This window comes from Conger conger, chromosome 1 (assembly GCF_963514075.1).
Source record: "Conger conger chromosome 1, fConCon1.1, whole genome shotgun sequence".
NCBI lineage: Eukaryota > Metazoa > Chordata > Actinopteri > Anguilliformes > Congridae > Conger > Conger conger.
Window position 1 is genome coordinate 6,250,342 of NC_083760.1, and position 10,000 is coordinate 6,260,341.

At 50.0% G+C, this 10,000-nt stretch overlaps 2 protein-coding genes across 2 annotated transcripts in view; both read left to right on the forward strand.

The window, feature by feature from the left end:
- Positions 1-937, forward strand: part of vsig10l (V-set and immunoglobulin domain containing 10 like) — a 145,631-nt gene extending 144,694 nt beyond the window's left edge. Inside the window, exon 13 of the mRNA XM_061253818.1 lies at positions 907-937. The gene's annotated coding sequence lies outside the window, so the exon portion shown is untranslated. The remainder of the gene's footprint in view (positions 1-906) is intronic.
- Positions 938-2,017: 1,080 nt separating this feature from the next.
- The window catches only part of LOC133138111 (SERTA domain-containing protein 4-like), a 28,243-nt gene continuing 20,260 nt past the window's right edge, over positions 2,018-10,000 (forward strand). The window contains exon 1 of the mRNA XM_061256582.1: positions 2,018-2,893. The gene's annotated coding sequence lies outside the window, so the exon portion shown is untranslated. The remainder of the gene's footprint in view (positions 2,894-10,000) is intronic.

The window sequence follows — 10,000 nt, forward strand, 5'->3', positions numbered from 1 at the left end:
AGTCGGTGGGATGAGGCGCTCCGCCGTGCGTTCCTCCGAAACAATAAAGACCCCGGAGATCTGAGGCGGTGGGTATCTGGGCCTGATTTATGTTGGAGGGGAACTTTACGTAACGGCTTTGTCTGGAGCTGGCCCGGTCTCTGTGGGGGTGGCGTGTGATGGGGGGCGACACCCATCGAGCGCACGCAGTCGGAGCGCCCGGCGGCCATTTTCTGTGCACGGCTGCACTCCGTGACGACAGGCCAAACAAACACTGGCAGCGGCAGGCAGGCCGACGGCACACCGGCTTCTGCACAGGACCACGGGGGGGGGCGCTGACGAATATCTGCTGCCTCAGAGAAGCACACCAGAACCAGCCCAGGGGCTGACAACCGGCCCGTTCTGATTGGACCGGATGCGCCCCACGTTCCGCAACCGGCCGTGACACCGTCAGGGAAAAACGGCAGGAGCACACCCAACCTGACACGTGCACTCACTGGGCACTTTATCAGGAACGCTATACTAATACCGGGTAGGGCCTCCCTTTGCTCTCAAATACCTCCAGTATGGGTTCCACAAGACGGTCGAAAACATTCCTCTGAGAATCTGGTCCATGTTGATATGGTTTGCACCACAAAGTTTCTGCAGATTTGTCGGCTGCACATTCATGCTGCGAATCTCCCGTTCCGCCACAGCCCAAACGCGTTCTATTGGATTCAGATCCGGTGACTGGGAAGGCCACTGAAGAACGGGGATGTTTTCTGTTTATCAGGAATACTCGAACCAGCCCGTCTGGCACAAACAATCACGCATCGCCAGCATCAGTGATTGTGCAGCTTTTAGTGTAAGAATTCAACCAGACAATAGCAGAAATATAGTACACCAGGCATACTCAACCCTGTTCCTGGAGATCTACCGTCCTGTAGGTTTTCACTCCAACCCTAACAAAGCACACCTCACTCAACAGCTAGATCAGGGCTGCCCAACCCTGTTCCTGAGATCTACTGTTCTGTAGATTTTCATTTCAGCCCAAATTTGGCTCACTTTGATTTGACTAATTGCCAGCTCAAAGAAATCTCTAGCTGTTGAATATGCTATGATTTTTTTAGGGTTGGAGTGTAAACCTACAGGGTGGTCAAAAAAGTTGATTCCAGAAAAGTGCAATTGTAACAATTTCAAAGACAATTTGATGTATTTCATCAGCTTCTCGGCTCAATCAATTATCGGGATAAATGCGTACAAACGGTTTCGCCACAAGATATGGTTTCCCTTGTACCATCACCATGTGAACAACAGATGGCGCCAGAGTAACACACAACAAAGGAAATCAAACACTCTTTCTAATTACGACTACACATTCAATAGAAATATAATTCGGCTCGTTTTAATATGTGTGTATATATATATTGTCGATGTTCTAAATATAGTATATTGAAATTATATAATTATATAATTTATATTACAATGAAAAATAGTAGTATATATTGTTGCCTTTATTATTGCGCTTAGCTGGTTGTGTTGACGGCAAATAAAGTTGCTTAATCGCCCCAATTATGCAATCGGTCACAAAAGCCCTAGAAAATGCAGGTACCGGTCTGGATGGATCGATAGCTATGGATGAACGGACGGGTGGATGGCTGGATGGATGGAATATTTTAGCTAGATAGATACTCGGCAGTGCGTTGTAGTCTACATCCTATACTTTCTCACTAGCCTTTTTTCAGACAGTCGTGGTTCCTTTAGAAGCTGACTAAACACAGTGAGTTGGCTATTTATTCTGATTAGGTGGCTCGTATCACGTTATCTTCATGATGTTGATCGATAATGTTCGCACTTGACACGGGACGTTTAACTTTCAGACCCCCCGGGAGAACCCTCCACCCCCGACTCTTCTTCCGTGTGGAAAAGTAATAAGTGACGTTTCACTTGATGAATAGGTGGCTTCCAAGAAGAAAAAAATATATACACTTTTGGCCCAGATATTTTAATGTCTGTCCCTGACTGCAGGGTGTGTTTTTGGAACTTGCAGCGAGCAAGACAGAAAGCGAGAGGGAATGAAGGAGAAAAAAAAGGAATCGGGAGAAGGAATTGGCATACCTCCCAAACGCTACTCTAAATAGGAAGCGCAGAACAGAATGCATTCTGGAGAAACGCTGGAAAATACGACTCGACACTGGATCAAAAGGGAAATGGGGAACAGATGCTCGCGCTCGTTCCCTCCCCTCCTCCCTTTGTCGGTCACACGTAAAATCCATCTCCAGTCTGTAAGCAGTCCAGCTAGGGATTGCCGCTGGTACGGAACGGAGCTGATTTGAAAAAAGTGCTTTGACTGCAGCGAGGGATGAGGGGCGACGCTCGTCTTTTCTCCAGACGTGCACAACTATCATTCCGACCGACGGAGCCGCAGCGGCGTCGTCGCACCTTTCGCCTGCGGATTGCCAGCGGAGTCTTTCTGTCTAGGGGGGAAACGAGGCTCAATGGACGAAACCAACACACCGTGCGATGATTTCGAGGGCTTTGTTCAGATCATAACACCATCAAGAAAAGTGACGGCAGCCTACCTACCCACCGCGTTCCGTTACTGAAGGAACCTCGGACACAGTGGACGCGTGACCTCGGTGACGGACAAATAAGCACTGTTAAATGTGCAATAGAATTGATCCAGCGCCCGTTGTATTTGACTTGTATTTTGAGTATGGTCTTATATTGCGAGCCGTGAAGGCTATTGGAGAAATAAGTGTTAAGGGTAGCCAACGGTATCCTTTCGTCCGGACAAACACTTATTGATATAGTTTGGTGTAATAGAAGAAGAGATAAAATAGCAAGTGTTCTCTTAGAAAGGGACTCAGGAAGACGATTATATTTTTCAAAAGAAAGAAAATAAACGGACGCAAGTACATCAACTCAATTCAAGGTAGGTAATCATGTGCGTGAATGGACAATAAACGTGCATGTGCGACGCCACCTGATAAGGTGTCCTACCTGTGGACTCTGTAGTGGACATGTGGACCTACGGTTTCGTTTAAAACTTGCGGGAAAACAAACACTTCCTAATACGGATTTCTCCGCGAACAGAGAATCTCCAGTCGGGGGTTGTTATGTGGTGGTCTAACGCGACGTCGCAGCAGAACGTATCGGTTTTATATGGTAATATTTCAGTTTCACCAGCGCGGCAGCAGGTTAATGAGGTGGAGACAATTTGCGTAAAATTGTGGTTATGTCTGCGATGTCTGTGGAGGTGCGACGAATACGCCAATTTAATTCTAATTAATCAAGTTGTCTACGCCACGGTTTAACAAGTATAATTCGAGGATGCAAGTTGAAATGTGAAATTACAGCGATCCGTAAATCATTAGGCCACTCAGTGCAAGTGACCGTGAAGTGAAATATATTATTTAGGCCAGTTACGGTGTAGGGTAGGCATTATAAATCCGTGCCTGCAATATAGGCTAATGGCTGTACGGCTGCAAACCACAGTTTAATTTAGATGAACAGTTTGAGGAATTATATCTTATCAAAACCAGTTTGTCAGGCACACAAAGGCTACCTTTTCGATTCGCAGGTGATCGCCCACTGCTTAAGTAGCTGTAACAACATGTTCTTCTCGGTGTCAGGAGTTCTTTGTCAATATGTGTCAAGTTTTGACATGCACAGGCAAGTAGCCCATAACCGACTCCTTCAGTGTAATCCCGTAGATAGGTGGGCGCTTGCGGCTACAAGGCTGAGCTCAGTGTAGCCTACCAATCAAGGAGGCTGTCGCGTCAAGAGACAATGACACTTCCTCGTAACATAAAATAAATAGGTTTTCGTTGTCCCCTACTGGTAGGCTGCTGCACGTCTGATAGTTTTGTTGAGGGTAAAATATAAGCGATGTTCACTCTTTTTCGGTCATAGCAACGCGCTTTCCCCGTCCCCCGCGTCGCGAAGGAAAGCCCTCGGTCACGTGCTGGGAGTGTGTATGATCTCTGCTAATCACTTCTGTGTTTAGATTCTTATCACACCAGGTCTCCCCGCCTTTAATCGGTTGGCGCACTCTAGTTCTCCCCAGGGTCTGTCTGTACAGGAGTTGGGGTGTGTGTGTGTGTGTGTGTGTGTGCTTGGAGGGGGGGGTGTTGAAGTAGCGCCCACATAATACAGTTAAGTGCCTTCAGCAGGCAGCGGTCCCGCTATTCTGTGAAGTTTTTTTTTTTCCATAAGCGTTTATGCGCGGAATGAGGCAACGCCCGAAGCCTCATCGTGGCCAGATGCCTTGTCAGAGGGGGGTGGGGGGGCGAGGCGGAGAGGATTTTGGGGAGGAGGAGGACGCACCCAGCTTCAGCAACTGGTTGCCCGGCTGGCTGTCTGCACCATATCCCGCTGCATGCCCAAGCAGGTCTTCAAAAAAAAAAAACGAAAAAAAAAAAAAGTATTGGCAGCCTTTTAGCGGGACACGCAAAGGGGAATAAGCTTCCTCCCTCCCTCCCCTTCCACCACCCCCCCTCCCCTCCTCGGTGAGGAACGATCCACAGAATCCCCGCGGGGTCGGTTATTGCGCTTGGACGAGGCGGCCGACACTCTCTGCCAACAACATCTGGAGTCACTTGCCAGGAATCCAACCTTTGCTGCTCCGTTTCCCTTAGAAGGAAAACTGTAAAAGATGGAAACCGCGATAGTCTGGCAGAGCTTTGCTCGGGAGACTTTAGCATTTGTGTGTGTGTGTGAGGGGGGGTGGGGGGGTTGAGCTGTTGTTTAAGAAAGTGTTTTTTTTTTTAAACACTAGCTTACGGAGAAGTCGGGGTTAATTTCTCTGATGTCGGAGCCAGAACTTTCGTCAGGAACGTACGGTCCTCCTCAGCCCCTACACAGAGCACACCCCAGAGGGTTTTTTTATTACCCAATTGGTCCCTGTATCCTCAGAAGACCCACTGTAAGGACACACATGTCTTTGGCTGTCTCTTGCTCTCTCTCTCTCTCTCTCTCTCTCTCATACCTGCTCAGGTAATGACCTCTGTTATCAGCCAGGTTCACACAAACAGGTGCGCTCGCAGAAATAAAGGTACAGAAAGTGCCCCAGGCTCTTTACACATGCTTATCGCTAGGGCAGTACCTTACAGGTGCATAGAACTGTACCCCTAAGCAGTGACATATAACAACTGTAATTTATACCTTTTTGGCTGATTTGACTCGTTTGAACCCAAAGAAAACGCCACCGCGGTTTCAGGGTACATTTTGGAAAATGTGTTCCTTGAAGAACAAAACCTCCGCCCGTCACTTTGGAGATTTCGGAGAGCGTGTATTAAAGTGGCGGTGACATCACACACCCGTGGCTGGGGCGAAGAAGAGGTGTCTTTTTTGCGGTTATTTCTACGGGGGTGTTTGGAAAAGATTTAATAGTAATGCGCAATGCAACGCGCTGCAGCATGAAGAGGGGGGCGGGGGGGGTGGAAGAGCACCTCTGTTTGGCGTATTCGCCGTTCCACCGCAGAACCGGCTCAGCCTGGGAGGTCGCCGTGACAACACGCCAGCGCCGTGAGAACCCAAAGTTGCCCCGCTCCGTGAGCCCAAACACGGGGCGGTGGGCTGAAATCATTCTTGGTGGGATGGAGGATTTCTAGGCTCGCACAACAGGTCAGTCCTGGCTGGCGTTTTCTCGTCGATGGTTACGCTGTTTTTCTTCTTCTTTTGGGCTGAGATTACTCATGGTTTTTCATTTTTCCGGCGGCCGACCTGACCTGCTCCAGCTGTTTCATTTCGGGGACGCTCTCTCTGAGTCGACCCCAAAGCAGAGTGTGTCGGCGCGATTACTCACGAAATGACGCGATTACGAACACGACCGTGGAACCGGAACGCTGTGACGTTCCCCGGGTTAAGGGCAGCCTCCCCCCCCGCCGGCCTCAGACCGGCCGATATCCGGTCAATCGGTAAATCCGACTCGGGTTTAACGCTCCCTTCCGCGGAGATCACTCCTTCCCCGAGCGCTTCGGCGTATCCGTCCGTCCCAGACGCAAGTGACACACCGTAGCAACAGCCTGAGAGAGAGGGAGAGAGAGAGAGAGGGATAGAGAGGGATAGAGAGAGAGAGAGAGAGAGGGAGAGAGAGAGAGGGAGAGAGAGGGAGAGAGAGACGATCTCACCAAGGAAGAGACGAGCGTAGACGCAAAAACCCAGCTCCAGTGACCTCGAGTGAGCAGCGTGAAAGACAGAGTGGATGTGAAGAGAGTGGGAGTGCGTGCCCCTGGTCTGACTTTGTGAGGGCGGGGGGAGAGAGAGGTGCGAGACGTTCTCCTTCCGCAGGTCTGAAGGGCCTCTTCCCCGGAGACCGCTCTTATCTCCGGCGCCCAGGATCCGTCTCCCGACGCGCGGCGCGTCCTCCGGGGGCCGTCTCTCTGCGGCGGGGGGAGCGGGTAATCGGTCTCGCCCGCGTCGGGGAAGAGGCGCCGCTCCGCGTCCCGGTGACAAGCCGGCAGCGCCGCGGATAACGCGTGTGAACAGCGGCATGACACACGTCGCCCCGCGTTCCGAGAGAGGGGGGGGGGGCTCATTCCGGGCCCCCGCCCCAGCGTTTCGTGTCAGACCTGTACGCCCTCGTTTCACGCAGCCGTTCGTTAAGGGCCCGCGGGCTTCAGAAACGTCGCGTTTTTTAAAAAATCCGTTAATGACGATTCGCCGGGCTGACTGCAGCAGACCCTTCTCACAGGATGCCGCTGCTTCTCGAAGTCCCGAATAAAGAGGCTTCCGGAAGCTTTCCCTGAGATTCCGGCTGTCCACGGGAATTTTAGAATAGATCGGTAATTTGCCTTTTAGCTGGAGTGATGCGGGGTTAAGGGGCCTTGCTCAAGGGCCCGACGGCTGTGCAGATCTTATTGTGAACACACTGTGACTTGAACCACCGACCTTCTGGGTCCCACTCATGTACCTTAGGGCTGCACCCTGTAGCGGTGTTGCTGCTTTAATTGCTATGAATGCTCATCGCAACTTGTCTTTCAGCGGTTTGTATCACCTGAAGTTCATATCATCAACACTGCAGTAATACCTCCGCTAGGTGCAATCGCTGCAACCTGCCGCTTTTCAAACTTGCGGTGAAAGTTTTGGGGAAAGGAATGAAGAAAAGAAAAAAAAAAACCAGTAATCACGGTTTTTTTTCACATGCTCAGAAGTGTGTGTTATGGGTTTGCCTGTAAACGGGGAGTCAGATGACAGCACCGTGAGATTAAAAATACTCCTAAAACAAGAAGCGCAGGATGGGTCTCAGGGAACCACTGTGGAAGGGAGGGAACTGATCTCTCACCAGACCAAGACGTGTTTGTGGCTCAAAGTGACTGAAGGTGCATGATCTGATATACACTGATATACACATGATCTGATATACACTGATATACACATGATCTGATATACACTGATATACACACGATCCGATATCCACTGAAATACACATGATCTGATATACACTAATATACACATGATCTGATATACACTGATATACACATGATCTGATATACACTACTATACACACGATCTGATATCCACTGATATACACATGATCTGCTATACACTAATATACACATGATCTGATATACACTAATATACACATGATCTGATATATGCTGATATACACATGATCTGATATACACTAATATACACATGATCTGATATACGCTGATATACACATGATCTGATACACACTAATATGCACATGATCTGATATACACTAATATTCACATGATCTGATATACACTGTAAGCTGTTTTCCAAAGTGTCTGAACACCTTATGGGTTTTAAGCCAGAAGCCATGCTTTACAGCGATTTAGATTGCATCAAAGAAGTAAATCTGACTAATACTGACAGTTGATTAGACTAAGCAGGGGACAATCCCCCCTGGAGCAACGGAGGACCCATAAACGACCGGATTCAGCTAACTTCTTTTCTCACGAGTATGTTCAGGCTCAGAACATACAATGGCAAGTTCACAGTGTGGGCAGAATAAGACCGGCTATTATCCATTACATTGTCCAGATGGGAGCTGTCAAATAAGAACCAGACATTCCAGTTGATAACAGGGCGCATCTGCCAGATGCACCTGTTACACACAACTGCCCCAACGCAACAACGACTGCCCCGTCCGGGCGAGCCAAGCCCTCAGCCCAACCCAGTCCAACCTCATTTTGCCCCAAATACAAAGCCTCGTCTAAGCGGTGAAACAGGTCGCTACACAGCGAAACTATTTCTCCGTGTCCAGTCACGAGACGAGAAAAGGCTCTTTTGTGCGGGGAGTTGTTCCGTGCGGCCCAAATCAGGCCCAGAGGCCGTAAAACAAGCAGGCACCTGAAACTCGGAACCGAACCCCGGCCGTTAACGGATAACGGGGCTCGTCAGCCGCTTTTATTCACCGCGCCGGACGAGACGCAGGCCGGGGGGGGGACAGTAGGAGACGTTTGAAGAGGAAAAAGAGAGGAAGAGATGAAGGAGAGAATGGAGGAGGAGAAAAGAAGAAAAAAAAGCCTTTTTTCTTCCCAACCTTTACGCTGCTAAGGAACCTGTTCGGGAAAACGTGCTTGTTGTCACGGATACGAGGACCCCTCTCCCGGTTTGGCTCCGAGAGGGAATTTCAAGCGGGGGGCTAATTGTTTGTAGTTTTTATTGCCGCCTTTTGACTCTTGGCAGCAGTGCCGTTCGACAGCCACTCGCAGAGGGAGAGCCCCCCCCCCCCCCCCCCCCCCCCCCCCCCCCACCCCCACCCCCCTTGGATACAGTAACAGATCGGGAGATTTAGCGCTCACCAATTCAAGGGCTTTTTTTTTTTGCGAGGACCAGGTGTGAGGGGTGCTCCTGAAGGTTCGGCCGGGGAGGGCGTACCTCTGGGGTCAGGCGTCACTCTCGGGCCCCTTGGCATTCTCGAAACGTCGCCCCCATACCCCGGGCAAGGTTATAAGTGTGACTGTGCAACTGACACAGTCACAAGCGGACCTTTTATACGAGCCCTGTAAAACACCGCCAGGGTGTGTAGCTGGGGCTCGTGAATGGCATTTAGAGTTTCATATACAAGCAATATCTTGCAAATAGCCTTTTTGTAACATAGACACAATTGCTTAATATCTCCTGAAAGCAAACACACACTCTTGCAGCTTGCAGTACACGCAGGAGAAAAAGAAACCTTTTGACTCCATAGAAGAACCCTAATCTAGTTCAAGGGTTCTTTGTCAGGCAAAACAGTTATTTTTCTGGGAGCTTTTGAAACTTTTACATTACATGTCATTTAGCTGCTGCTTTTATCCAAAGCGACTTGCAGTTGATTACACTAAAGAGGAGACAATCTCCCCTGGAGCAATGCAGGGGTTATAGGCTTGCTCAAGGGCCCAACGGTGGTGTGGATCTTATCGTGGCTACACCGGAGATCAAACCACCGACCTCGCAGGTCCAAGTCGTGTACCTTAACCACTACGCTAAAGACTGCCCTAAGATAGAGGGTTTCATAAACAACTTGTAAGGGTAATTTTCTTAATTGATTCTTAATTGAGAGCATACCGTTCCTCTACGGAGACAAGCCGAAGACCGAGTGTCGACAGTGTGTCTGTCGAATCGCAGTCCCCGATACCCTTCACGAGAGTCGATAACTAGGTGCCCTATATTAAGCAGGGCCGTTCTGAGGAGTCCTCGCTCCCCCTTAAAGCGAAAGGAAACCTTTTAAAAGAAAAACAGAGTGGGAAGGCAGTCGTTCGGCGTCTCCCCGGCGTTGTCGACGAGCCGAACGCGCTTTCATGTCTCCACGGAAGCCGGGGCGTAGCGGGAGGGGGAGCGTTCGCCCCGGCGAGGCGTCGAACTTCCAAGGAATTCAAAGGCTGAACCTTTTTCCGTCGGATCAGAGGGAAGCTGAGAGGTGGTGTCACCGCTCCTGTCAGTCAAGCCGAAGGCGCCGTCGACAACGAGACGCCCACATCGCCCCCCCCCTCCCCCCCCCGCCGATCAACGTCTCTCTTAGAGCTCTTCCTCTTCTCATTCACATTGATCTGGCAGGGGGGAGGAGGCAGACCAAAGCGGGGAAGTG